This window comes from Triturus cristatus, chromosome 10, assembly GCF_964204655.1.
Source record: "Triturus cristatus chromosome 10, aTriCri1.1, whole genome shotgun sequence".
Classification (NCBI taxonomy): Eukaryota; Metazoa; Chordata; class Amphibia; order Caudata; family Salamandridae; genus Triturus; species Triturus cristatus.
In genome coordinates this window covers 377918331-377944376 of record NC_140593.1, presented here as the reverse complement: position 1 = coordinate 377944376, position 26046 = coordinate 377918331, and the positions used below count along the sequence as shown (strand labels likewise).

Below are 26046 nucleotides of genomic sequence, written 5' to 3'. Positions count from 1 at the left end.
CAGCATTCCGTCCATCATTTGTTTGTTGTAACGCTTTTCGCCCTAAGTGGGATGGGTATTCCCAGACGTGGGACCCGTGCTCACTACGCCACTGGAGTCAAGCTATCCTGGCTGATGACGGCTGATAGCCAGAAACCGGTCCTAGGATGCTTGATTCCGGTCCAGGGAAGACATGGCATGGCACTTCGGGCTGGACTGTTCCCATGAGGTACGGGGTCAAGACTGATTTGCATATGGCCATGTCTAAACTGGGGTGGTGTAGTGGGCAAAAGAACGATGGATTTAACCCAGATCTCTTGACTGGGGGAGAATGTATGCATTGTCAGCATTCCGTCCATCATTTGTTTGTTGTACCGCTTTTCGCCCTAAGTGGGATGGGTATTCCCAGACATGGGACCCGTGCTCACTACGCCACTGGAGTCAAGCTATCCTGGCTGGTGACGGCTGATAGCCAGAAACCGGTCCTAGGATGCTTGATTCCGGTCCAGGGAAGACATGGCTTGGCAGTTCGGGCTGGACTGTTCCCATGAGGTACAGGGTCAAGACTGATTTGCATATGGCCATGTCTAAACTGGGGTGGTGTAGTGGGCAAAAGAACGATGGATTTAACCCAGATCTCTTGACTGGGGGAGAATGTATGCATTGTCAGCATTCCGTCCATCATTTGTTTGTTGTAACGCTTTTCGCCCTAAGTAGGATGGGTATTCCCAGACGTGAGACCCGTGCTCACTACGCCACTGGAGTCAAGCTATCCTGGCTGATGAGGGCTGATAGCCAGAAACCGGTCCTAGGATGCTTGATTCCGGTCCAGGGAAGACATGGCTTGGCAGTTCGGGCTGGACTGTTCCCATGAGGTACAGGGTCAAGACTGATTTGCATATGGCCATGTCTAAACTGGGGTGGTGTAGTGGGCAAAAGAACGATGGATTTAACCCAGATCTCTTGACTGGGGGAGAATGTATGCATTGTCAGCATTCCGTCCATCATTTGTTTGTTGTAACGCTTTTCGCCCTAAGTGGGATGGGTATTCCCAGACGTGGGACCCGTGCTCACTACGCCACTGGAGTCAAGCTATCCTGGCTGATGACGGCTGATAGCCAGAAACCGGTCCTAGGATGCTTGATTCCGGTCCAGGGAAGACATGGCTTGGCAGTTCGGGCTGGACTGTTCCCATGAGGTACAGGGTCAAGACTGATTTGCATATGGCCATGTCTAAACTGGGGTGGTGTAGTGGGCAAAAGAACGATGGATTTAACCCAGATCTCTTGACTGGGGGAGAAAGTATGCATTGTCAGCATTCCGTCCATCATTTGTTTGTTGTAACGCTTTTCGCCCTAAGTGGGATGGGTATTCCCAGACGTGGGACCCGTGCTCACTACGCCACTGGAGTCAAGCTATCCTGGCTGATGAGGGCTGATAGCCAGAAACCGGTCCTAGGATGCTTGATTCCGGTCCAGGGAAGACATGGCTTGGCAGTTCGGGCTGGACTGTTCCCATGAGGTACAGGGTCAAGACTGATTTGCATATGGCCATGTCTAAACTGGGGTGGTGTAGTGGGCAAAAGAACGATGGATTTAACCCAGATCTCTTGACTGGGGGAGAATGTATGCATTGTCAGCATTCCATCCATCATTTGTTTGTTGTAACGCTTTTCGCCCTAAGTGGGATGGGTATTTCCAGACGTGGGACCCGTGCTCACTACGCCACTGGAGTCAAGCTATCCTGGCTGATGACGGCTGATAGCCAGAAACCGGTCCTAGGATGCTTGATTCCGGTCCAGGGAAGACATGGCTTGGCAGTTCGGGCTGGACTGTTCCCATGAGGTACAGGGTCAAGACTGATTTGCATATGGCCATGTCTAAACTGGGGTGGTGTAGTGGGCAAAAGAACGATGGATTTAACCCAGATCTCTTGACTGAAGGAGAATGTATGCATTGTCAGCATTCCGTCCATCATTTGTTTGTTGTAACGCTTTTCGCCCTAAGTGGGATGGGTATTCCCAGATGTGGGACCCGTGCTCACTACGCCACTGGAGTCAAGCTATCCTGGCTGATGACGGCTGATAGCCAGAAACCGGTCCTAGGATGCTTGATTCCGGTCCAGGGAAGACATGGCTTGGCAGTTCGGGCTGGACTGTTCCCATGAGGTACAGGGTCAAGACTGATTTGCCTATGGCCATGTCTAAACGGGGGTGGTGTAGTGGGCAAAAGAACGATGGATTTAACCCAGATCTCTTGACTGGGGGAGAATGTATGCATTGTCAGCATTCCGTCCATCATTTGTTTGTTGTAACGCAAAATGCAGCATGCATAGAAAAAGTTAAAAAAACAAGGAGAAATGAATACATTTCTCCTCATTACGCCTCCCCTGGGGAGGCGAACCATTGAGTCGAATTTCCAGGTTTATGATTTCTCGTAAATCTGGAAATGTGTCAGGTTCCATTGGTGTTGCATGTTAAGGGGCAGTATTTACAGGGAGAGGAAAAGCCACACAGGGTGGCTTTTCCTGTCCTTGTAAATATGGTGCAGCAAAATGCGCCACTGGTGTGTCAAAAAAAGTAATACACCGGCGGCGGAAGAGACTTATAAATAAGGCCCATAGTTTGTGACCACAGTGTATTGTCACAACCTTCGTTAATAAATTGTGTGGGCAGACAAAATATTGTGTTGGAATTATCGAAGTACAGGAATATCGAGCCCTAAATATTGTCAGTGGGAAATATCGACAACAAGAATATCGTGGTCAGGAGTATCGAATTCAAGATAAGAAATATCGTTTTTAAAGATGTAGAAGTCAATAATATCATTTTGAAAAATATAATTGTTTAACATGTCGTTTTTTTAATTAGTGTTATGTTTTTAGTATATATTTTAAATGTATGTTATATATTTTTTTGTATAAGTTTTGATTATGTTTTTTAATATATGTATTACATTTTTAGTAGTTATCAATTTTACTTTAATCACATTTTATGTTTTATAGTTCTGTATAGGGGAAAAGGGTGGGAAGTAATTTAATTATGACAAATTAATGATCGTTTTGATTTATTAATATTTATTTAATTAATATTTTACAGTGTTAACTGTAGGAAGTAATTTATTTTTAATTAATTATTAATTTGTTGCTAATTAACGCTAATTAATTGAAATTTAATACGGAAATGGTATAATTAATGGGTTGTGGGGTGTTTAGGAGTATGGGGTGGGAAGTAATTCATTTTTAATTAATTCATAATTAGTTGTTAATTAATATTAAAAAAAGAAGCTCCCCAAAATTTTATTGGGAACAAAAAAAAAAGCAGTTACAGTGGTACATTAGCATTGAACATTGTACCCAGTCATGTAATGGTTACTAAGCATCCACCCAGTCTGTTACATGGAGATACATCAACGCATCCAGGGACATAAGAAATGCATAAACATACATCTGTCGACGTTTAACCCCCTATTATTAATAGAGCCTTGGGCATAAAGAAATCCGAAACATTCAGTGGTTAACTGGTCGGACTTCAGCTCAAACTGCGGTGTAAGACCCCAGCCTAATTGACGCCATCAAGTAGGGCCATCACCCTCAGTCTCCCTCGTCTCCTTCCGAACCAAGTAGTGCTGATGCAGACCCCAAAAGCTTTAAGGGTGATTCAGGGGCTGTAGTAAATCACTATACAGTTCAGATTGTGTGTTGCAATAAACCATATCTTTTGACCAGTCTGAAACAGATAGCACCGCCCCCCGAGCCCAGCGCAACGCAATCCTGAGTTTTGCAAGCAATAATACCATATCTATTTATCGGTGCGTGTCTTTCTACAATCGCCTTGTGTAACCCAGTAGGGCCAGCAGCGGGTCCAATGGCAACGGAAAGCCAGTGATTTCGCTCAACGTTCAAAAAGTTAGTTCACAGTACTTCTCGATCGCTGGGCACAACCAGGCAATATGCAAGAACCCAGCGGGCTGGCTCTGCAGCGCTCACAATCTGCGGTATCTCATAGGCCATATTGATGCAACCTCTTCGTCATATACTAGACTCTATTAAGGAATTTAAAATGTATGAGACGGTGTGACCTCACAGCAGTATCGCCAAGTGGTGTCATCGAGAGCCACCCCAAGATCATTCTGCCATTCTAACCCAGCCTTGGTGAAATGTTTCCTACGGTAATCCTGTGTCATGTTATAAATGCTGAAAACAACCTTGCTAGGGGAAGCCACGCGCAATAGGAAAAGAAAAGGAGACTAACTCAGGCAGTTCCAACATGTCCTCCCCAAGTATCTCATGGAGAGCATGCCTCACTTTGAAAGGCCAGAGAGCTCCCAGTATTTCACCACCTCATCAAGCAGCGGAGATAGATTAGACTCTGGGTCTCTGATATACAGAAGCGTATCATCAGCAAAGGATGACACAATGAGATTGTATTTAGGGAAGTGGATCCCCCTTTGCCCATGATTTTCCCTTAATGCAGCTGCCAGGGCTCTGCCACCAGGTCTAACAGCAGAGACGATAATAGGCAGGTGCCTCTCGAGATCTTGATGGGGGCAGTAACTATGAAGGTCATTATGATAGCGGTGAACCTGCTACCAGCAGCCTGCCTGAGGCGGGTTCACCGCCGTCGTACGGCAAAGTACCGCCCGCCAGATAATGATGGCGAGCGGTGTGCTGGCAGACAGAAAACCCGTCCACCACGGGTCCGACACAGGCAATCGTTATGATTGCCTGTCGGACCAGGCAGAATACCTAGAATGGTGCAGTGCCTAGCAGGCACCGTCTGCCACATTAGGATGCTGCTTCAAGCCAGCCTTTCGATGGCGGTTCATCTGTCATTCAAAGGCTGGTGGGGATGTACTCTGGGGGCCCATTGCCGCCCCCCCTTGTGCAGGGACATGGGAATTGTGCACTTGGGGGCACCTATGGATTTCCCCCTACAGTTCCCTGCACCAGGTGGCAGGAACTGCGTGGTGCCTGCCATGTAGTGCAGGAAAATGCACAACATGCATTTTTGCCATTGCGACGGAAGCTGCTGTAGGGGAATTGTATAGGACCGCCATCAGCTGTAGGAAAACCTCTCCCACCCCCATCCGGCTCAAAACAGCCTGCATGAAGGCTCACTCAACAGAGTCAAAGGCCTTTTCTGCATCGAGAAAGACTGCAGCAGCTTTGCTCTCCGGCTTTATATGCTGTATCGCTCTAAACACGGTCCTGAGATTATATGACAAATTGTGCTCTGACACGAATCAAGACTGCTCTGGCCCAACCAAGAACGGTACCAGTGGGGCGAGCCAGTTAGCTAAGATTTTAGCAAAAAGCTTAGTGTCTACATTAAGAAGTGACAGAGGAGTAGTACTGGCTGAACCTATCAGCTATTCTAGTTGGATCCCTCAGTAGTTAACCCCCCGTAGCGCGGAACTCAGTCACATTGCCCAATTCCCATCTATCTCGCAGCAGAGCCGCCAGAACTGCACCCGGTCTCTCGCCAACTGAGATTTAAAAATACTATCTAGCAGAGAAAATGGCGGGAACCCCCATGTAAAGTGAGCAGGCCTCTTCTGCGGGCTCTCTATGTCCAACATTATTGGAGAATGGTCAGAAAAAGAGCGGGGGAGAATCGTGCAAGTGCGTATCTGAGTGAACAGAGATCTAGAAATAAATCAATAATCGATTCTAGCGCGGAGGTCATGCAGGGCTGAGTAATGGGTGAAGCCCCTCACTGCCGAGGAGCGCGTCTGCCAGATATCGTAACAATTCTAGTTGAGTAGCAGCATCACAAATAGCTCTGGTCGCTGCCAAAGGGCATTTAGAAATGACGTAGCTGCCCCCTGGGTCCGCCTCAAGTGCCTCCAGTGTAATCGCTGATCTGGGATTAACCCAGGTGAGCACCCCCCTGGCGTGTGTAGTGAACCCCGCTGCTTGAAAGAGACCATGTAAACGTCTGTACATGAGCATTTTTCTATCCATGGGCAGATGGGTCTCCTGCAGTAGTGCGATATCAATCTCGTGTTGAGTAAGATAAGCAACCACTTTTCGCAGTTTCCTAAAATCATTAAGGGCCTGATATTCCAAGTTAGAAAGCAAACTCTGTTACCCTGGCCCTGCGCCATTCCAGGCTACAATTGCTAGGTCTGTGCTATCTATATCAGCCATGTGTCTCCAACCCTCTCCCAGATAGCGATGCATTGTTCGAGAAGTATGTAAGTACCATACAGTGGGCAACACACAGGGGCGGATGTTACCAGCTCAGCGTGTAGATTCCCACAAACTCAGAAGTAAGACGTAGCCATCTAAACACAATTTATACTTCCAGAGAATAGCAAATACCTGGACCCAAAAAGAGATGAGGCAGTCCCCTGCTTACCATCTTTAAAGCCTCCCAGCTAGGACAAAGTGAGCCAGTAGAGATTAATGGTGTGCATAATGTCACAATATATGTCCCAAACACCACTGTCTTCAACATTGAACAATCATGTAGAATCAACCATCCAAGCTCGGGGCATCAGGCATCTGCATTCCACCTCTAGTGCACCTCGATCAACAAACCCTTTACAACATACCTATTCGGATAAGTGAAAGTGGAACAAATTACAACTATATCAGTCTTACTCCTCCAGATTGCCTCCAGCCGCATCCGCCAACTCCTCCGTATCTTTCTTCCACCCATCAGTATTTGGTGTACTCTTTGAGGGCCTTCTGAAGGGACTTAGGGTCCATGAATATCCTTGATTTGCTATTCATGATGACCCGTAATTTGGCTGTGTATAGCATTGCATACTCCAGGCTATGCTCCCTCAGTCGACGTTTCAAAGGAGCAAACTGCGGCCACGCCTCCTGCACCTTCATGGTAAAGTCAGGGAGGAATGAGAGCGAAGAACCCTCAAACTGAAGGTCGCATATCTCCCTGGCTTGCTTCAATGCAGCGTCCCTGTCCCTATAGTTTAATAATTTAGCAATCACAGGACGTGGAGGAGGGCCAGGAGGGGGCCTGGGACCAAGGGAGCGATGAGCGTGCTCGACGTTAAACAGAGAATGTGTTGCATCCCAGAAGTGACACCAAGAGCTGCTCAACAAATACCTCCATGTTACCCATGGCTGTAGATTCAGAAAAGCTTGTGATGCAGATATTACAGCGCCTCGAACTAGCCTCCAAATCCTCTGCCTTATCCCACAGGGCACTTAAGAGCTTCCCCATCTGTTTCTGGATATTGTCTGTCTCCATCTGGGCATCCTCCACTTCGGACACCTGCCTCTCTGCCATACCGCTCGGCATGCTTATCAATTTGCTCAGACATGCGGTCCATCCGATTGGCATGGGAGTCAATTTTACCATTGATGGTGGGCAAGCTTTTCTGCATGGCCGTCAAAATATGGCGAATGTCCCCTTCAGATTCCTCAGCAGTGCCTTTATGCCCCTCAAGGGCCATGTCAGCGCCTCCCTCCTTATGCCTCGACTTCTACTGCTCGAGCTGCAGCTTAGACTGTGATTTATCCAGCTTGCCCATGATCTCAAGGGGTCCAGGCCACACCATAGATACCACAAGCACCCCAGCCGCGCAACACACGAAGGTGAGGGCCCCACAGATCAATTCACCCTGCATACCAGTACGTGCCACAGGGCAAAGCAAGGATCCACTAGGAAGAGAAAGTCGGCATGCAGTGGCACAGTGGGAGATCGAGCAGGAAAATGGGGGGGGCAACCCACAGGCCGCAATGAAAGCACAGCAGTTCATAGAATGCAAAATAATGGGTATGGGCACACCCCAGGCAATCCTTAGGTATCGGGGCTTCAGCAAATCCCCCCGCTCGGCAGTGTCATCCGAATATGCCCCTTATCTGCTTGCCGGAGTACAATGCCCCCACTCACCAGTCCCCAGCCGTCGCACTGGGCCTCACTGCACGGCCCGCTGCAAAGACGAGGGCACCAGTTCTTTGGAGATCTCGCCTCTGCCCCCTCACGTGTGGTAGAAGATGCAGCTGGGCTCCTGCAGACAGTGTTCCACAGTCGTCACTCTGGAAGCATGTGACAACACTCTCGACTAGGGCCAAGCCGTGTCACTCCTTCGGGCATGTCCTCCCGTATCTCGCCCGGCCGCCGACGGGTTGGGCACAGATCTCTCTGCTGTCTGCTGGCAGGGCCAGGAACACACTTCCCACTCCAACTTGCATAAGGCCCTTGCCCCGGGACTCAGGGCCACCCCTCACGTCCAAGGCAAGGCTGCGCCACTTCTCCCGGGCCGTTCGTCTGTGTCTTGCCCGGCTGCCGAGGAGTTAGGCACAGTCCGCTCAGCAGTCAGCTGGTGGGGTCGGGTACACATTCCTCACCCCAGCAGACGTAAGAACGCAGGACTCAGGGCCGCCGCAGTGTGTCTCGCGACACCGTCGCTGATGGCAGGCCATGCTGCAGGTCCCCGCCAGGTCCATCGAGGCCGCACCCCAGCACCGTCCGCCAGCAGTCCGGACAGTCGCGATGAATGCATCAACGGGTAGCACTTCCTGAGTTCTCTATAGGACAGCAAAGAGCATCTAGTTTGATGCTCTGATGTAGCATGATTTCTGATGGATAGGTTTGATGGCTTATGGAGCACACTTAGGCAGCGGCCATCTTAAGGCAAGGCAAGCTCCACCCCCCAATTAATATTAATTAATTGAAAATTAAATATTGAAATTGTGTAATTTTAGGTGCAGGTTGTGGGGTTTATAGGGTAAATGGTGGGGAAGTAATGTATTTTTAATTAATTAATAATTAGTTGTTTATTATTAAATAATTAATTGAAAATTAAATAGTTACATCGTTTAATTTGTAACTGAAAATATTTCTTTGCTTGGAAAATATTTGTATATTTTATTTAATATAATATTTGTAGGTATTTGTGAGATGTATTTAACATTATAATATTTGTTTAATTTTCTCTTATCTTAAATATATTTGTATTTTAATTTTTTACATATTTATATATTTGTTTAATTTATTTTGGGTTTTTTAAAATTCTTTTTGTTGATATTTTGTTTGTTTTTAATTTTGAATTGACCGTAGTGGGAATAGTAACCTTTATCCCTCCACTATCCAACACTTTCCCTACTGTTGCACTGACTGGAATGGGCATAGTAATCTTTATCCCTCCACTATCCAACACTTTCCCTACTGTTGCACTGACTGGAATGGGCATAGTAATTTTCCCCTCCTCTATCCAACCCTTTCCCTACTGTTGCACTCCTTTGGAGTAGGAATAGTAATTTTTACTCCTCCGCTATCCAACACTTTCCCTACTGTTACACTGACTGGAGTGGGAATAGTAATCTTTAACCCGTCGCTATCCTACACTTTCCCTACTGTTGCACTCATTGGAGAGGGATTATATATTGTTTCCCCTTCGCTATTCAACCCTTTCCCTCCTTTTGCACTGACTGGAGTGGAAATAGTAATTTTTACCCCTCCCCTATCCAACACTTTCACTTCTGTTGCACTAATTGGAGTGGGTATATTAAGTTTTTACCCTCCGCTATCCAACCCTTTGCCTACTGTTGCACTGACTGGAGTGGGAATAGTAATTTTTACCCCTCCGCTATCCAGCACTTTCCTTACTGTTGCATTGATTAGAGTGGGAAATTTCGGTTTAAATATTTTTAAATAGTTTAATGTTTTAATTAATAATAGTGTTTTTTAACATACATTTTTTGTTATTGGTATATGTATATATGTTTATTTGTTAAATTTTCATATATGTTTAAACTTATAAAATATATTTAAATTAATAGTTTATTTATTGTTTTACAGTAAAGTTATATGTAATAATTATTATATAGGTCTGTTTAATTTTTTTAGGTTGAGTTCTTTTTATTTCTTTTTGTTAAATGTATATTAAATCTATTTTTTTTAAAGTTTATTATTTAATATTTATTATTTTCTTTTATATCTATATAAAAACAATATTTTTTACATCTATATTTATGTCATCGATATTTTTGTTTTGATATTTTTGTGCTTATCTTTATAAACATAGGATGTGGATATTTTTGACATCTATATTGATGACTCAATATTGTGGTATGGGGATATTTTGGGTGTCAATGTGTTATCAGTGAACCAATAAATTGCCCAGGGATAGACAAAGCTACACAAAAGTGAATGTATTGCGTCCGAATGATTGAGAAAACTGGAAATGGCCAGATGGTAGAATGGGGTCACACTTCAAAAGTACTTTGCCAATGATAAGTTACAACTTTTGTTATCCTTGATGGATGATAAACCGGTGTATATTGATATGTTAAGGGATAGATTGAACTTTCTTAAAAATGTGAACAGCGATAGTGACCTTAATCAACGCTCTAAGTTTACGCCTTCAGACACACACCATAACATTGATGTAATCAGGGAAAAGGTGACTAAGGATCTACATGAACTTTTTGAGAGACCCAGAACTAAATCAATGGGAAGTGGTCCCAGTAAAGTGTACTTTGCCACAAAGCTTAAGATGAATAATCACACATTTAGAAAAAACATACATAGAATGAAAGATTGAACAGTGTTATTTATTCACACTGTCATGTTCTCAAATACATCTAATACATAATCAAAATACATACACAAAGTTCCCAGAGCGACAGGGAAAGAAGGGATCACAAAATAAGTGATTCCGTGAGGGTAAAGTGTGTGAACAAGTGGTAATTGTGCAGACATTATATCATAGTTGTCAACAAAAAGTTTCCAAATTAAAACTGCAAATGTTCTGGAACACAACAAAATGATCGTTGAGATGATGAACATCATTCTGTCAAAGAATTACTTCCTTCATAAACTTTACTGGTACTGCAATAGGCTCCCGGTTTGCTCCCTCCTATGCTGGCCTTTTTATGGGCTGGTATGAGCGGGAGCATGCTTGGGACAGTAATGCCCCTCCGGACTGATTTTATTGTCTTTTGGGGGAGGTATATTGACAACATTATCATGCTTTGGAAGGTGACGGTTGGCCAACCTATATTATAATATGCTTGTCTTCATGTTAATAATATCAGTCTGACCATAAATTACTACAGAGAGAGGATTGACTGTCTAGACATTTTGTTCTATATTGAAGGGTCTCGACACAGATACCATGTTCAGGAAGAGCACAGCCTGTATTGGCATTTTGCATGCCACCAGTGCTCAACCCAAGTCAATGATCAATAATATAGCTTTTAGTGAGATGATGTGCATACGGAGCAACTGTAGCGGATTGAAAGACGTTCACTGCCAATATTGAAAATACAAAACAACGTTTCAAGGCTAGGAGATATGAGGACAGAACCCTGAAAAACGTGGAGGGAAAGATCAAGCAGGTAGTAAGAAAGGACCTCTTGAGAAAAAAGACAAAATGGGAAAACAAAAGGCAAGGTCACTTGGCATTTGTTACTAAATACACAATATTCAATGATGAAATGTATAAAATACTTTGGAGGCATTGACGCTTACTCACTGAAGTACCTGGGATCAGGGACAATGTGTCCAGCAAGCCTAAAGTGACTTTTCGCAAGGGCAAAACCATAAAAGATTGGCTATGCCCGAGCTATGTAATTACATCAAAGGGAAAGTCGTGGCTTTCCACCCTGACAAGGGAATTCTTCACATGTCAAGAATGCAACACGTGTAGATTTGGAAAAAATAAGACTGAGCAATTTTGCGATAACACCAAACAGACACATGCGGTTCACCATTTCATCAATTGCAAAACAAAATTTGTCACATATATCATTGGTTGCGGATATAACAATATATGTGGGCACCACAGTGAGGTGCTTGAAATCAAGAACACATCTGTGCTCTAAGGAACAAAGATATGAAATATCACATGACCTTTCATATGATGGAACACCATGTTTACAATGCTGATATATGTCTCCATGGCATTGACCACATACCCCCAATCCTGTGGGGTGGGGGGGTAGGTTGCTACTTTTGAGGTGAAATGAGGCATGTTGGATCACCTATGTAGTGTGGAAATCGGCCACAATACTGATGAGGAATTCCACTATTTTGTGTTAAAAATATCCCAAATTCATATACAGGAAAGGAGCTCTACCTCTTTGATTTGTGAAATGATGTTTTGTAATTGATATGATGCCTTTGGTGCCCTGCTGGATCGCAGATACAAACAGTCCTCTGCATAATATGTATTTTTGATCTGTGAAATAATGTGTGGAATTGCCATGATGCTGAGTACCATGGCTTAGAACTTTGTGGAATTACCCGTGTGAATTGTCCTCTTCATAACGTGTATTATTGCGTACTTTTATTACCTTCCTCTTTTCTTAACATTTTCTTCTCCCATTTTTCCTTTAGAAATTGCCTTTTGTCTCTTTGTGCAACTAATAGTTCACGTTTAATTAGTTGTCAAGATGCTCCTGGGCTGATACCTGGCGTCAAGAATAACCCTGTCCATTTTTCGCTCATGGCCTATGCCTATGGTGCTGCTTCTCGCAATATCGAGGGAATTAGGAATGATTTCTTAACATGGCTCTTTGATGCCCTACGGTCACAGGGTGTGATATCCCAGTCGAATTAGTTAGGGTCAGCATAAGCCGAACTGTCATCCGTCCCACAGTATATCCTTATGAAATGTCGATCTCGATGTGCACCACAATCTACGGACTTTGGCCTCCCATGGAATACATTTATTTTTCCTGTGAGGCCAGCTATAACAATACTTACTTCCTAGTAGATCTTTTTGGGATATATTATGAGTAAATTTTATAAGCAATTGCTTTTTCTATTTTGATCTGATATTTGGAAACATGGGGCCACACATGACATTCTTATCAAATGAGGTTTGCTGTCGATCTGTGGGATGAGAAATGGTTGTCTACTTATCTGCACGGTGCACTTTTCTTCGTTTAGACATGACTGATAATGTTGCGGGTTTTTGGCCATTTGCTCACAACTGTCTGAGGACAGGTATAATCCATTTGAATGATTGTGACCTCTATAAAGGGGGGCGTAAGCAAGGGGTTGGTTGTTTTGTTCCTGCACTTTACAAGATGAGAGGGAATGCGGGGTGCGACTATTACCGGCACTTATCAAGGTATGTGGTAATACGTTCTATTGGGCACTCAAGCCTGCGACTTGAATGTTTTTGCTCCTTCCCTATATCCCTCTTTGGCATACAATATTGGGGGAGTTTGACAACGGTGTTAGAGGGACGCCGAGTTGCAGCATTGCAGCTTTCTCCATGTATCACTCTATTATGCTGGCTGCTCATTCAGGGTGTTTTCGATACAAACAACAGCACCGCTCTTTTTAAATGTGATTCAACTCTTCTCCCAAAGTGCCATTTACGGTTGTCTTGGGGTGAAACCTTTAAGGGTGTGTTTGGACTTCAGCTGACATTTACGTATTATTTTATGTGATTTTACTATGACTGATCAGAGGTTGATTTCATTAACCAAAGTGCCTTTTTAGCAGACTTCTTATTCTATGTGTTACGCTACTATTAAACAATCGTGCTGAATTCCAACAAATGTGTTTATCATGTTGATGTCAGAATTGTGTGACATACGTATTTGAAAGAAGAGAATGACATTCCATGACTGTTTGTGCCGTATGAAGACCTTTTATAGTTCAGTGTCAGATGCACATCATTGCAGGATTACTTTTCGGATGTGCAGTAACACAACATAGCTGGGGGGTTCTATATGACGGCACTTAGTTGATTTGAATATTTAGATACAGACGTGCCTTTGCCTCTGCCTCACATAAATTGAGGCGTGCAGGTATAAAAGGATATGAGGCCTTTGGAGGGTGGGATATGACTTAACATTCGGAGGCAATGCATTCGCTTTTGTTTTGCTTTGTCTATCTTTGTACAATTTATTAATGGGGCTTGTGACAATACACTGTGGTCACAAATTGGGGATGTTTATACATATGTCAATGCTTTCTTCATTTCCCCTATGTATATAATTGTCCCTAATTGGTTTTTACAACGTTCCTCACATTGAATTGCCTGGTGGTAACTACAGGGGGCTGAATGGCCTGAACTATATGAGACCCTCAGTTCAAAAACGGGTTACAGTTTTTACCTACTCATGCAAGGGAACCTGTATGAAGGTGTGTGAACACTGAACAGCTTATTAGCTCTAGAGGATTTGACAATCTAACCAAGTACAGTATGTAGCAGAACTTTGATTATGTAGATCATATTTGCTGCTGATGTAGAACATATCATATGATCTTCACCCCCTCGCTATCATTTCACTACTGGTATTTAGCATAATATAATGAATTTTAAATTAATTTTAAAGAGAGACTCTATGAAGAATAAATCATGATGGTTGTTGATAAATGTGTTTGTGTCAACAAAACTATTTATGTGATCTTTACTCCATACGAGGTTGCATGTTTTTGAAGTGTGCAACTCAATGTAATCACTGATTTTCTGTGACAATACACCCTTTTTTGACTAGTACTTACTATGATGCAATAGTTCCCAGTAATACTATGAAGAATTGATTATGATTGCTGACGTGTGAACATCTTTATGTGATCTTTTGTTCCGCATGATATCACATGCTCTTGAATTTTGCAATCATGTTGTTATTGATTTATTTTTGACAATATCCTTCCTGATCTGGTTACGATGATTGACCACACATGGATTATTAACGTTCTCTCCATTGGGCAGTATTTCATTGTTTTTAATATGTGAAACCCATATGGTTTCAAATCACTTACAGTGCTGTGTTGTTGTCCTTGGGGAATGTGTTGTTTTATTTGTGTTAGGCAACCATGTGTTGTTTATGTAATTGAAGTATCTTTAGGTTTATGTTTTGGATACACCTTATATGGGCATTTAGATTTATGCATTGTTTGTATTTATTGCATTACAGCCCTGTAGAAGTCCAATTGTGTGGACGAAACACGTTGGCTGTCTTCGCTGTGACATTTGAATTTCTGTCTTTAACAAGCAAAATAAAATGAAGACCTGGGACATTTTGAAATCTGAACGGGACTTTCCATTGTGAAAACATTCAATGTGTTGCACCTCTATCTGTGTTACTATTCTAGACATCTTTTTGGAAAACCATCTTTTGATAACCTTCATAAGCACCACTGAAATTGGTGACAGGGTGGAATTATGCAAACTAATATGGTATCATGAAAGCTTTCCAAATCAGTTTCACCAATGATTACACACTTGAATAGAAAGATCTGGAAATGACATTAAGAACTGAAAATTGTCAGTAAATATAAAAAAAATGTTGTCCATATTCCTTTTTTGATACCACAATATAAACATTCAGCAAATACTAATAGTTCTAAAGTTATTTTGAAGAAAAAGTGTTTAACAGGACATCACAGTTCCGTTCTTCTGCAGATGTTTACAAATTCTGAAAGTAAGACATTAGAATTGAAATTTGAGCGTAGACCAAGAATCCTGGTATAAATGCTATTACAGGACATCCAAAGTTCAATATCTTCAAATGATTAATGCTTAACAATAAATGTTGGTGAATGTTGCTTTTGGTGAATTGAATAACATCTGTTACCTGATGTATATTGTTACAATAGTTCCTTTTCTTTGTAAATCTCAGCTCAAATGTGTCGTGTTATTTAAAGTGGATCCCAGTTAGGAGGAAAAAGCCACAAAGGACAGCCACAACGTCCTCTGCAATACAGGTACGAAAGGAAGCAAACAGATGTCAGCAGTTTTAAGCAAAAACTGTAGTAAGTGTTTGGTGCTCAAAAGGCACATAAGAGGCATTAGTCACAATTAGATTTGAAGTTGAAGCTCACCTCTTAAATAGTAGGAAACCAGTGACCTCGAGAAGCAATGGTCATGACAAAATTGTGAAGATACCAATATTGTTCTGGTAGTCCAATTGAGATATGGAATGTGCCTCCTTCAAACAAGGAAATATGAAAATCACAGCATAGTTAGGAGAGGCTATTATATGAACAGAAAGCATATCTGAATGTTCTCCAAAAGAGACCTGTAAAGGAAATCCCTTACTATTCTTGAAACAAATGGTGAACCATCAACTAAGTGGACTGCCTCAGGCATCTATCTTCTTCTCTCTCTTTTGCTGGAGCCCAATTATTGTCAAGAAACCTTCCACTGGCTCTGCTAATCAATAGTCCTGGAATATTAATAATCTTCCAGTCTTCCATTTTCAAAACACTTGATAAGATCAAAAATTGACTGCCTCATCCACTCATAGTGGATGAAGCCATCACACATCTGAAGCCTTCTCTTCCTCTGAAGTGTGGTGTTTACCTACTTCCTTTTGAGAAAGTATGGACAGGGAGAGATCTTCTGCCCAGAATCCCCACAATATAAGCAGAGTCCATTCCCCTTTCCACCACTGTTCCTTTTTGTTCTCTGATAACAGACCTCTGATGTTTCCTAGCTGCATAGGTTTTTCTTGGGAAGGTGGATGTTGATGATTATCTGGTCTATGAAAAGAAAAGACTGCATTTGGGGAAAACTGAAAAATCCCATTTGAGACTTCTTTGTTTGCTTACTTATTTCCAGCTGTCTAGATTCAATTGATAGGGCTGTGTCAGTAGGTTCAGAAAATGAAGTTGGGCGATGAGTGTGAATTCATGTTTGATTGACTCCTTCTATCCCATATAAAATAATATCATTGGGGTTCTCTCAACCTAAGTAACGTCTGCTGCCAATAGGTAAAAATGAGTGACATAAGTCAACGCATCCTTTCCATCTTGCTGAATATTGCATTAAGCTTCCACAGTGGAATGTTCCACATATAGACATTCAAACACTTTCTTAAAAGCTGGCATGAATGTGTCATAACTATTCAAGGAGGAAGCTGAAGTCGTAACCAAAGGAGAGGCTAAGGCAGGCCCAGTAAGACAAATGATTAAGAAACCCACCAAAGCTCAATCATGAGTAAATTGTGCTGGGCACAAAGCAACATGGTTAATAAGGAAAATAAAAAGTCACTTAACCTAACCGGATTCTCTGGAAAACATAGGGCACCTCAAGTGACTGGTAGAATATCAGTAGACCTTATAGCTAAGGCCTGTCTTAAGGCGGAATTCTCAAGACAAAGTAATTTTTAACTATCTTCCAAACAGGCACATTCGGCCTTTGGCACTAGGAAGAACTGTATGCAGTGAAAGTCTCTCTAGTTTCTTTCAGGATTATCTAAAGGAAGGGTGATTCCTCCCAGTAGCCATGGTGGCATCCTGCAGTTAACATACATGTGAAACTTATAAAATGCATCCTTAAGAGTGCCCAGTTAAGAGGAAAAAGCCACAAAAGACAGAAAAAACGAATTGGCAATACTGATATTTTTTTTCTATAGTTGTTAGTTAATGTAGAGGTTGAAAAGGAAAGCACCAAAACTGCCATGAATCAGGGTTGAGAAAAAGTCCACCATAAGATCTTCCATAAGAAAGAATACAAAAGGAAGTCTGCTGAAGTAAAAGAGAACACACATTCAGGGAACAAGTGATGACTGAAACAATAAAATGGAAATGAATACTTAAAAGGGATTTACAAGGTTAGTCAAGCCTACTCTTTCAGGAAAAAGGTGTTTCCAAGAAACGGTAGGCACAGCAAGAAGAGCCAATTGTTTATATCCTATATCTCTCCACATTCTCTCATCAGTGCACCCCTCTGCACCTCACTGAGCAACCACAACTACATATATGCTGAAGCAGGCTGAGTGATGTGGAAGGAAACCCTTTACCATTGATCTTCCATGGGCCTCAAGTAGGAGCTGCACTCAACTTGGAAAGGGTGAGGCTCAGTTAACAAACTACCACCTTAAGTATCAAAGACGCAATGTCTCGCTCAGAAAGGTGAGAAGCCAAGGGAATACGCCACTGCCTCTGGTGAGTATCGAGTCATTAATTTTGTGTCCACTTTAGTAAAATATGTAGCCTCCGACATGAAGCACACATCAGAATTTGTGTTGGACTACGTAACTTTTTGTGTAATTGAAACACTAAGGCCTGATTATGAGTACGGTGGTCCAAAGGACTACCATACTTGCGATGGGGTTGTGGTGGTGGTACGGGACTGCCGCACCTTCGGTCTGACTGCCGAATTACGAGTTTGGTGGCTGGACTGCTATGAGACCACTGCAACTGCTAGGGATCTGGGATTGCGATCCCTGGAGGTTACACAGCGGTCAGGGGAAGCAATATTACGACTTTCCCACCACCAGCCTTTTCATGGCGGTGAGCCCGACATGAAAATGTGGCAGTGGGGAAAGAAAGGGGGCCCTACAGGGCCCGGTGTTGACCCTGTGAATGGGGATGCATGCTGTATGCAGGCCCCCCCTAGTACCTGCATTGCAGAGACAGCAAAGTCCAGGCTGTGGTGCTCCCATTGCGTAGCCTTTTGAAAGGCACCCCTGTGGAACCGCCGCACCAGCTGACTGCCCGCCAGACTACAAAATAACTCGGAATCTCGTAGGCAGCCACGGTAGACTTGGCGATCTAAGGCTGGGCGACGGCACACCAGCCCACTTACCAAAGTCATTATCAGGACCTCAGTATTTCTTCACTTTAAATGTAAAATTAATTGATTCCTCAATCCATTTCCTGCGACTTCCTTGTTTTTGATATGTTATTTGATTAAAAGATTGCCTCCAATGTAACATCCTTTTCCATCAATTCCAATTGTCTTTTAAAGATGGCAGTATATTCCGGTAATTGTCTTGTCAAGCGCAGGATGCATGATGTCAACATTTCGCTTATTTTTTATTTTATTATTTAATGGTGATTAATCAAAACTATGAATTTAACAAACCTTCTTTGTGGCTTTCATTCATACAACCTGCATTACGATCTACATTTAGTTTAGAGGAATCAAGATTGTAGAGGGTCTAACAAGACACATTAGGGATGGCAAACTTTGACTCTTAAGGTATGATCAATAGTAACAGCATAAGTGAGTGATTAAAGTAAAAGGGACCTCTATGACAAATCTTCTTCAAAAAAACTATCTGACCTATAAACTTGTATATTACCAGACCAACAGTAAATGTGCCAAGCTATCACTCAGCTAGAACTGTACTCAGACTATGGTGTTTTACAGCTTTTATGAAAAACTCTACATGTTTTACAACTATATGACTTTAGAGGAATTGCACAGGCCTTTGCATTCTAAGCAGCTGATAAATGTAGACTATGTTAAATCTGCACCAAAGACCTAGAGAAATACTATAATATCCTATGCTATGCTTTGGGATTTGTAGAGCACCTGGTGACCCAAAGGTATCCCAGTGCTAGCTCGGAGAGGTGCACCTAAAGAACAGCGAGGCAGTCAAGGAGAAATGCCTATTCCAAGAGTCAGGTTTTAAGGGCTTTTCTAAAGCCTAGTTCTGTATCTGTTGCTCGAGTAGCTAAGGGGAGAGAGTTCCAGAACTTTGCTGGATTTAGGTTAAGGAATCTCCTTCCACTTTTTGCTTGCTTAACACTGGATACTGTAGCCAGATAGAGATTTGAGGATCACAGAGGTGTGTTGGGGATGTAATGGCGAGCAAATTGTTGTAGAATTGGTGGGCCTTCGACCCTGCAGTGCTTGGTGGAAGATGCACAGTGATTTAAATTCTATTCACTGAGAGATTGGGCGCCAATGAAGGTCTCTCGAGTCCTATTTTTTTGTACAAGATGCCTGTGCACACGTAGTCGTAGTTTGCAGAACAAGTTCCACGTATCTAAAACTATGAAATATTTGGAAAACACAATACAGACAGTAGACCAGATAATATATAAGAACACTCCAAGTGTCACGTGTTCTCTGTGTTTAATGTAGATCGATTGCCCAGCCAACATGTGTTTCGTCAAGGTGGCAAACCCACGACTTCTTCAGGGCTAGTAGGCAAGATAGCTGAGTAGTGATCAATCTCTCTGCCGGTTGTACTTCCTTCCAGGCTGGCCTGGGAAAGGTATTTCACAGAAGTGGCATATACATGGAAAGACAGAACCTTTTCAGGTCCGATGGGGATTCGCTCCAAATGGTAGCCTGGAAAGTTGCAGCGTACCAGTAGATCGGAGCCGGGTGAGGCTCTGTTCAGGGTGCGAGGTCCTCTATGGTGTCTGCATGGCAGCAGCAAGTACGCTGCTGGATTCGTGGACCTGGTAAGTGAGCACAACATGAAAATGTGGCAGTGGGGAAGAAAGGTCCATGAATCCATGTATATGCCACTTCTGTGAAATTCCTTTCCCAGACCAGCCGGGACGGAAGTACAACCGGCAGAGAGATGTGGAACCCTACCAATGACTGCCATGGTTTCCGATGAGCAGTCCTTGTCAAAGACTTGGAATGTTCGTTCCCTCAGAAAAGAGCTCACCCAGTCCAGGGCTTTTCCTGTAACTTTGGCCTTACCAACCCTATCTAAGTGCGTGGTGCAGTCTACAGTATTAAAAGCCACACTGAGTACCAGGAGTATGATGGCCACCGTGGTCCCTTGAGCGAATCTCTTTTTAGTCTCCTCAACCACATCCATAAGGGCAGTTTCTGTGCTGTGTTTGGGCTGAAAGCCCATTTGCGTTTTGTGAAGGATGGAGTTTGCTTCCAGGAATTCTGATCGGCATTTATTGACATGCATTTCTGTCACTTTAATAAGACCTGGAAGTGGGTAAATTGGGCGGTAATTCCCTAAACAATCGAGGTCTAGGTTGAAATGAATCTGCAACCTCAAATATTTCAAGAATGTAGGTTCAGTTAGACTCACATCAGAGTTCCACAAAGTGATCAAGAATAATCTAAACCAGTTACCCAAGGACCATGTTAATTCCATCAAGAAGGGAAAAATCATCCCCTGATATAGCTTGGAGAGCCAAGTTGTATATTTCTAAAGGAACTCAAACATCTCAATAACTGCTTGTGCCACAGACCCAAGCACACTTTGAGCAGTGATTCCAACTTTTTTACCAAGAGACTAGTTGAAAGGCTGAGTAAATTAACAAATGCAAAGTAAAAAGATCCCTTTCCAATAAACCAGAAAGCGAGCGAGGTCTAAGAATAAATAGATCGTGCAAGCCACTCAGAAATTAGGATCATGTGAGATAAGTAACTTCTACAAAAAGGACAACAAAAGTAGATTACAACTGAAAAATTAAAAAACTTTTTACTTACAGATGGCTGTATTGTGATGCAATGAAACTCAATAATTTTCAATATCAAACATATAATCAAATATATCATATTTTATTGAAAACTATTCTTTAACATAATTTTTTCATATATTGTTAAAGTGTAAATACATAGAATAACCAACTCATGTCAAAAAAATAGTTTCATTGATACATAAATGTCATTCTCTTTGTACACATCATAGAAAAACAATATATATATAAAATAGATTAAAAATACACAAAAAACTGCAGACATCGCGTTTAGGTGAAAGTTTTGATAGATCTTCACCTTCTTCAGGACAAAAATTGCAGTTTTATTTGTATTGAGACCCTAAAGAAAGTCATTGCACGCTTGGAATAGCATAGCACTCAGAAGACAATAATTATAATGTTCTTCACAGCCGTAATGGAATTAAAATGAGGTTCTATATGGTCTCTTATTGATCTAAGAAGACTCGATCCATAGTTCATAAAGTTCGAATATTCATTATTGATATGTTGAGAATCATGGCCATTTAAAATCCATAGTAGAAGGCAAGTGAGACAGCTTTATATATTAGTTTGCTTCCCACAAAAATATGACAATCACTTTCTTCAACTCCAGCAATCCCTAGCAATCCAATCAGTATTGCTGTATTGATATTTTGCTGTTGCGTATTGCAATATCGTGAAGTAAGAGAAAACTCTTACTAATGCTCTAACGACCATCAATCTCTATGGTTGAAGTTCGAGTGCGTTAATTTGTATGCATTCTGGGTTAAGGTACGTGCACCATATTTTGTTTGAGGGTGTTTATTTAGATACAAATGCTCGGTTCCATCCAGATATGAATGTATCTTTTACCATAATTACCCCTTACGAAGGGCAGTGGCCCTGAAATGCATTGGGTAGAAAAACTCTTTCACCTCGATTATGGGGAATTGAAAACCTGTCATATGCTGTTTGAAGAAAGCCTAGATTGGCACTGTATTGAACTTCTGGTTGAATGTATGTTGGTAGGAATGATAAAGAATGGAGACATTGGAATAAAAATATGGAAGAAATTGTTTAAACGAAGTCAAGATTGTTTATCACTCATATGTCAGTCAAGGAGAAATAATGTGGCACAGTTGTTTTTTGTTTCCCTTCTTTTTTTTCTTTTTTTTTTCTCTTCTTTCATGTTCTTCATTTATATTAAAAGGTATCTTTTGTGGAATCTGATTACTGGAAATGTTGATCCATATATTTGTTATTTTACTTGTTGGAAATGGGTGACCTCTGTGGCCCATGTCTTCTATTGGATGTCAACAATAAAATATGTTTTGTAAAAAAAGATTGTTTATTACATGAAATTACGCATCAAGATAGTGCATCCCGGGACTGGATACATACCCAGGGTCCAGCTTTCTTGATTTAAAATCAGAACTTTGGCAACCTTTTTCAGTTGTTGAAAGAAAAAAATCACCTTCTGTACAGTTGTTTTATAGGAAAGAAAAAATTGTTAGAGTTAACTCTTGAGAAAATGACATATCCGTTTCCTGTGGCAACTGGCACTCATGAAGAAATATTGGCAGGTGCAGTTTAAAATTGTTAGTTTTCAGAGACAAACTGTGTGAGTGTATAATGTTAAGAAACACAGGAAACTGTGAATGAAATTGCCAATAATTGGAGACTACACAAGACGAAGCCTGTGTAATAATAACTTGGCTCAATCTTACTTTGTCCAGGCAAGAGAAAAGTCCTTTTTTAGATATATTTTATCATGGCTATCGATCTGGTAATAATGAAATATATTTTGTATTTTATATATGACTTGATACACCAGTTTTGGAAGTTATAAGCACTGTATCAATCAGCCAGTCACGTTTTTATTTGTCTCATCTGGCCTTAAAAGAAAATAAGTATAATCAGTAAAAACATTTAATCCTTACATTATCTAACATCAGAACATAAACTAAAATCATTTGGAAGAACATTTGAAACTTACATCATGTCAAATAGTACTTTCATAAGACTAAAACTGAACCTTTGGGGTAACAGTTAGCATGGACTTCAATGATTTGCAAACCGAATCAAAGGCATTCAACATCGTCTCGGGTTGGACCAGACCACCCAGATACCACGAGGGTGGTACTAGATTTCTGTTAAATAACTCAAACAGTAATTAGCCTGAGTGTACCATGGACCATATTTTCAATACCCCCCTTTATTATTTCCATAAGCAATCCCACTGCTTCTTTCAAAGTCTGCCTTAAAGTTTGATACAAGTCCTAAACACAATTGCAACAGGTTGTGATTGCTGTCGCAGTCTGCATAATCTTAAAATGGGTCACGGCAGGTGAAATTGTCTCTGAAATTAAGAATAAGTGATCTAAAGTACTGCGTATATTTCCTCTAATAAAAGTAGGGACAAGCACTTATTAGACGGACAGACCTCTGAAGCAAAAACCAGGCTATACTTCATCACAAAGTTCTTAAACGCCTGTCTACAGGAATTATGTTTAAAATGTGCTAAAACGTATTTGTGTCTATCATTATATCCACATATCAAACCAGGAGAATAATTGCATAATCTTCATTAAAGGCCCAAGTCCAGGTGCCCACTTATCGATTACCTCTGCACTTTAATGGTAAAAAATGTTGTAATAAAAATGTCTAAGCAAGATGTTATTTTCAGCGGCGGCCGGCACAGGTAAGTGCGGGGGGGTGAGGAGGGAGCTGGGGGGGGGGGGGAAGTCGACAGACGACGGAATAGGTATGATTAAATAAATAAGTAACACCTATTCCATCGTCCGTTGGCTTCCCCTCCTTTCGCGCCCTGCCCCGCCCATACCACACTTACCTGTGCCAGCTGCTGCTGGTTATGTCCCGCAGATTATATGTGCACCAGCTGGTAATAGTTAGGAATGCACTGAGAATGAACACTGGATAAAGAATTGTCACAAAAGTTGCCAATCCCCCCTTTCGCCCTCCCCCTCTTGATTTAGAGATGTCTGGTGGCCTAGTGGACATTTCTTGCATTTCCAGGAACCGCTGTCACAGCAGTTCCTGTAAATGCATTGAAAGTTTGATGGATAGCTCTGTCAATATAGCGGAATCTTTACCCACCTAGGGGTTGGTTCGTTAACAAGACTGCTTCCCACTCTAGCTCAAATAATCTCTCTGATTTTGATAGGTGCCTACATTGGGGTTAATGGACCCCACATCCTATTTATTTGGAATACTTTGGAACATCTTGGAGTAAACACGTTTATCGCTTCCACTTAATCTTCTGTCTGAACATACGGCATCACTTATCCAGTTGATTGGTTTCTATGTAGTAAGTATTTGGAATCTCCAGCTACCTCATTTTTCTAATCTATTTTATTAATCTGGTTTTGTCTACCTTTTCCTATTGAGTTTCTTTTTTTCCGTTTCTTTTCTACATGTCCCCAATATGTATAAACCAAAGGAGGACGTCACCATTTATGGGATACGTTTGGATATCCCTGTTGTTGTTAAACTAATTGAATGATTTCTCTCAATGCTCCATGTTTTTTTAATATACAAAACCGCATAGTTTGTGGTATTAGGACTTAACTTGTCTTTTCTTGTTTGGTCAATGGTCTTAAATCCATAACAAATGTGTCGTAATGTCATTTTGTTGTTATGTCATGGATTATAATGAAAAAAGAAAACTAGATGGACAGGATGCAGAACAATGTCATACATTCACCCCAGTACAGAGATCTGTGTGTCTTTTGCTTTCTTGCCCTAAGTGCACAGGGTATGACCAGATGTGGGTCCCGGGCTCACTGTGCTACTGGATTTAAGCTAGCCTGGCTGATATGGGGTGATGCACCGAAACCGATCCCAGGATGCTCGTTTCTGGTCTAGGGACGACCTGGCTTGGCAGTTTGGGCTGGACTCTTCCCATGAGGCACAGGGTAAAGAATGATTTGCATATGGGTGGGTCTGAACTGGGGTGGCAATATAATGATGTATTTAACCCACATCTCTTGACTGGGGATGAATGTTTGATTTGCTCTGCATTCAGTCCATCACCTGTGTGTCTTATGGATTATAATGAGGCATTTGCAATTCATATGCCACACAATTGTTATGCTTTTATGTTATGTGTATATTATCCATGCATATTAATGTATGTTTATATATGTTGCTTTACAGCCCTGAAGAAGTGCTATGTTTAGGACGAAATGCGTTGGCTGTTTTTGCCGTTTTTATGCTGTACATACTTGTTACATACAAGCACCGACAGAATAAAAGAAGATTTATACTCACTTTTTGAAAAATAACTTTGGACTGTTTGGTTATTTCTAAATGAAATGATTGATTCATCATATGGTGCACCCTTGTATTTGAATCCAATTTGTAAAAGTCCTGTATTTGGACTGCACCTTGGCAGCAGGTGCCAATTGAGTGCACAAGTCAGATACACAAGTTTCTTGTACCTGATTGGGGATAATAGGTCAGGTGTGGCACCCATTTGACGTCTGTCAAACTTTAATCACTTTTTTTATTTTCTAAAAACAAAATCCCAAAGAGGGTATTTTGCTTTTGAAAATAATAATGAAAAAAAAAACGATGACCCCCTTCCCAAGGGAGTTTTCTCCCATGGTGTAGGGGTCATTTTGCAGTTTTCACTAGATCTTACTGCCAGGTTTTACCTTGCTGTGAAGGATAGTGAAATCTTGAAATGTGTTTGCCTGCTTTAAATATGGCAGACAGACAAATAGCAAAACCTAAAATAGCCATTAGGCCGTTGACATACTGAAGGTCCGCTGGACTCTAAATGAGACTAGCGAACCTTCATTTTGGCAGAGAGGGTTTTGAGCTGGAGTACCCTCTCCGCAAAGCTCTAATTTGGGCCCTTAATTTGATATATTCAGCCACACTTCTTTTTGGAGAGCCCATAGTGGGTGTACATTTGTTAGAATAATGACATAGGGTATAGCCTCTGGCAGTAACTGCATGTGCATTTTTTGTAAACTCTCCATGTG

General features: G+C 41.8%; 1 long non-coding RNA gene across 1 annotated transcript in view; it reads left to right on the top strand.

The window, feature by feature from the left end:
* The window catches only part of LOC146789461 (uncharacterized), a 155651-nt gene extending 130310 nt beyond the window's left edge, over positions 1–25341 (top strand). Inside the window, exons 3-4 of the long non-coding RNA XR_014970100.1 lie at positions 24222–24365; positions 25214–25341. This is a non-coding gene — a long non-coding RNA (uncharacterized LOC146789461). The remainder of the gene's footprint in view (positions 1–24221; positions 24366–25213) is intronic.
* Positions 25342–26046: the final 705 nt, after the last annotated feature.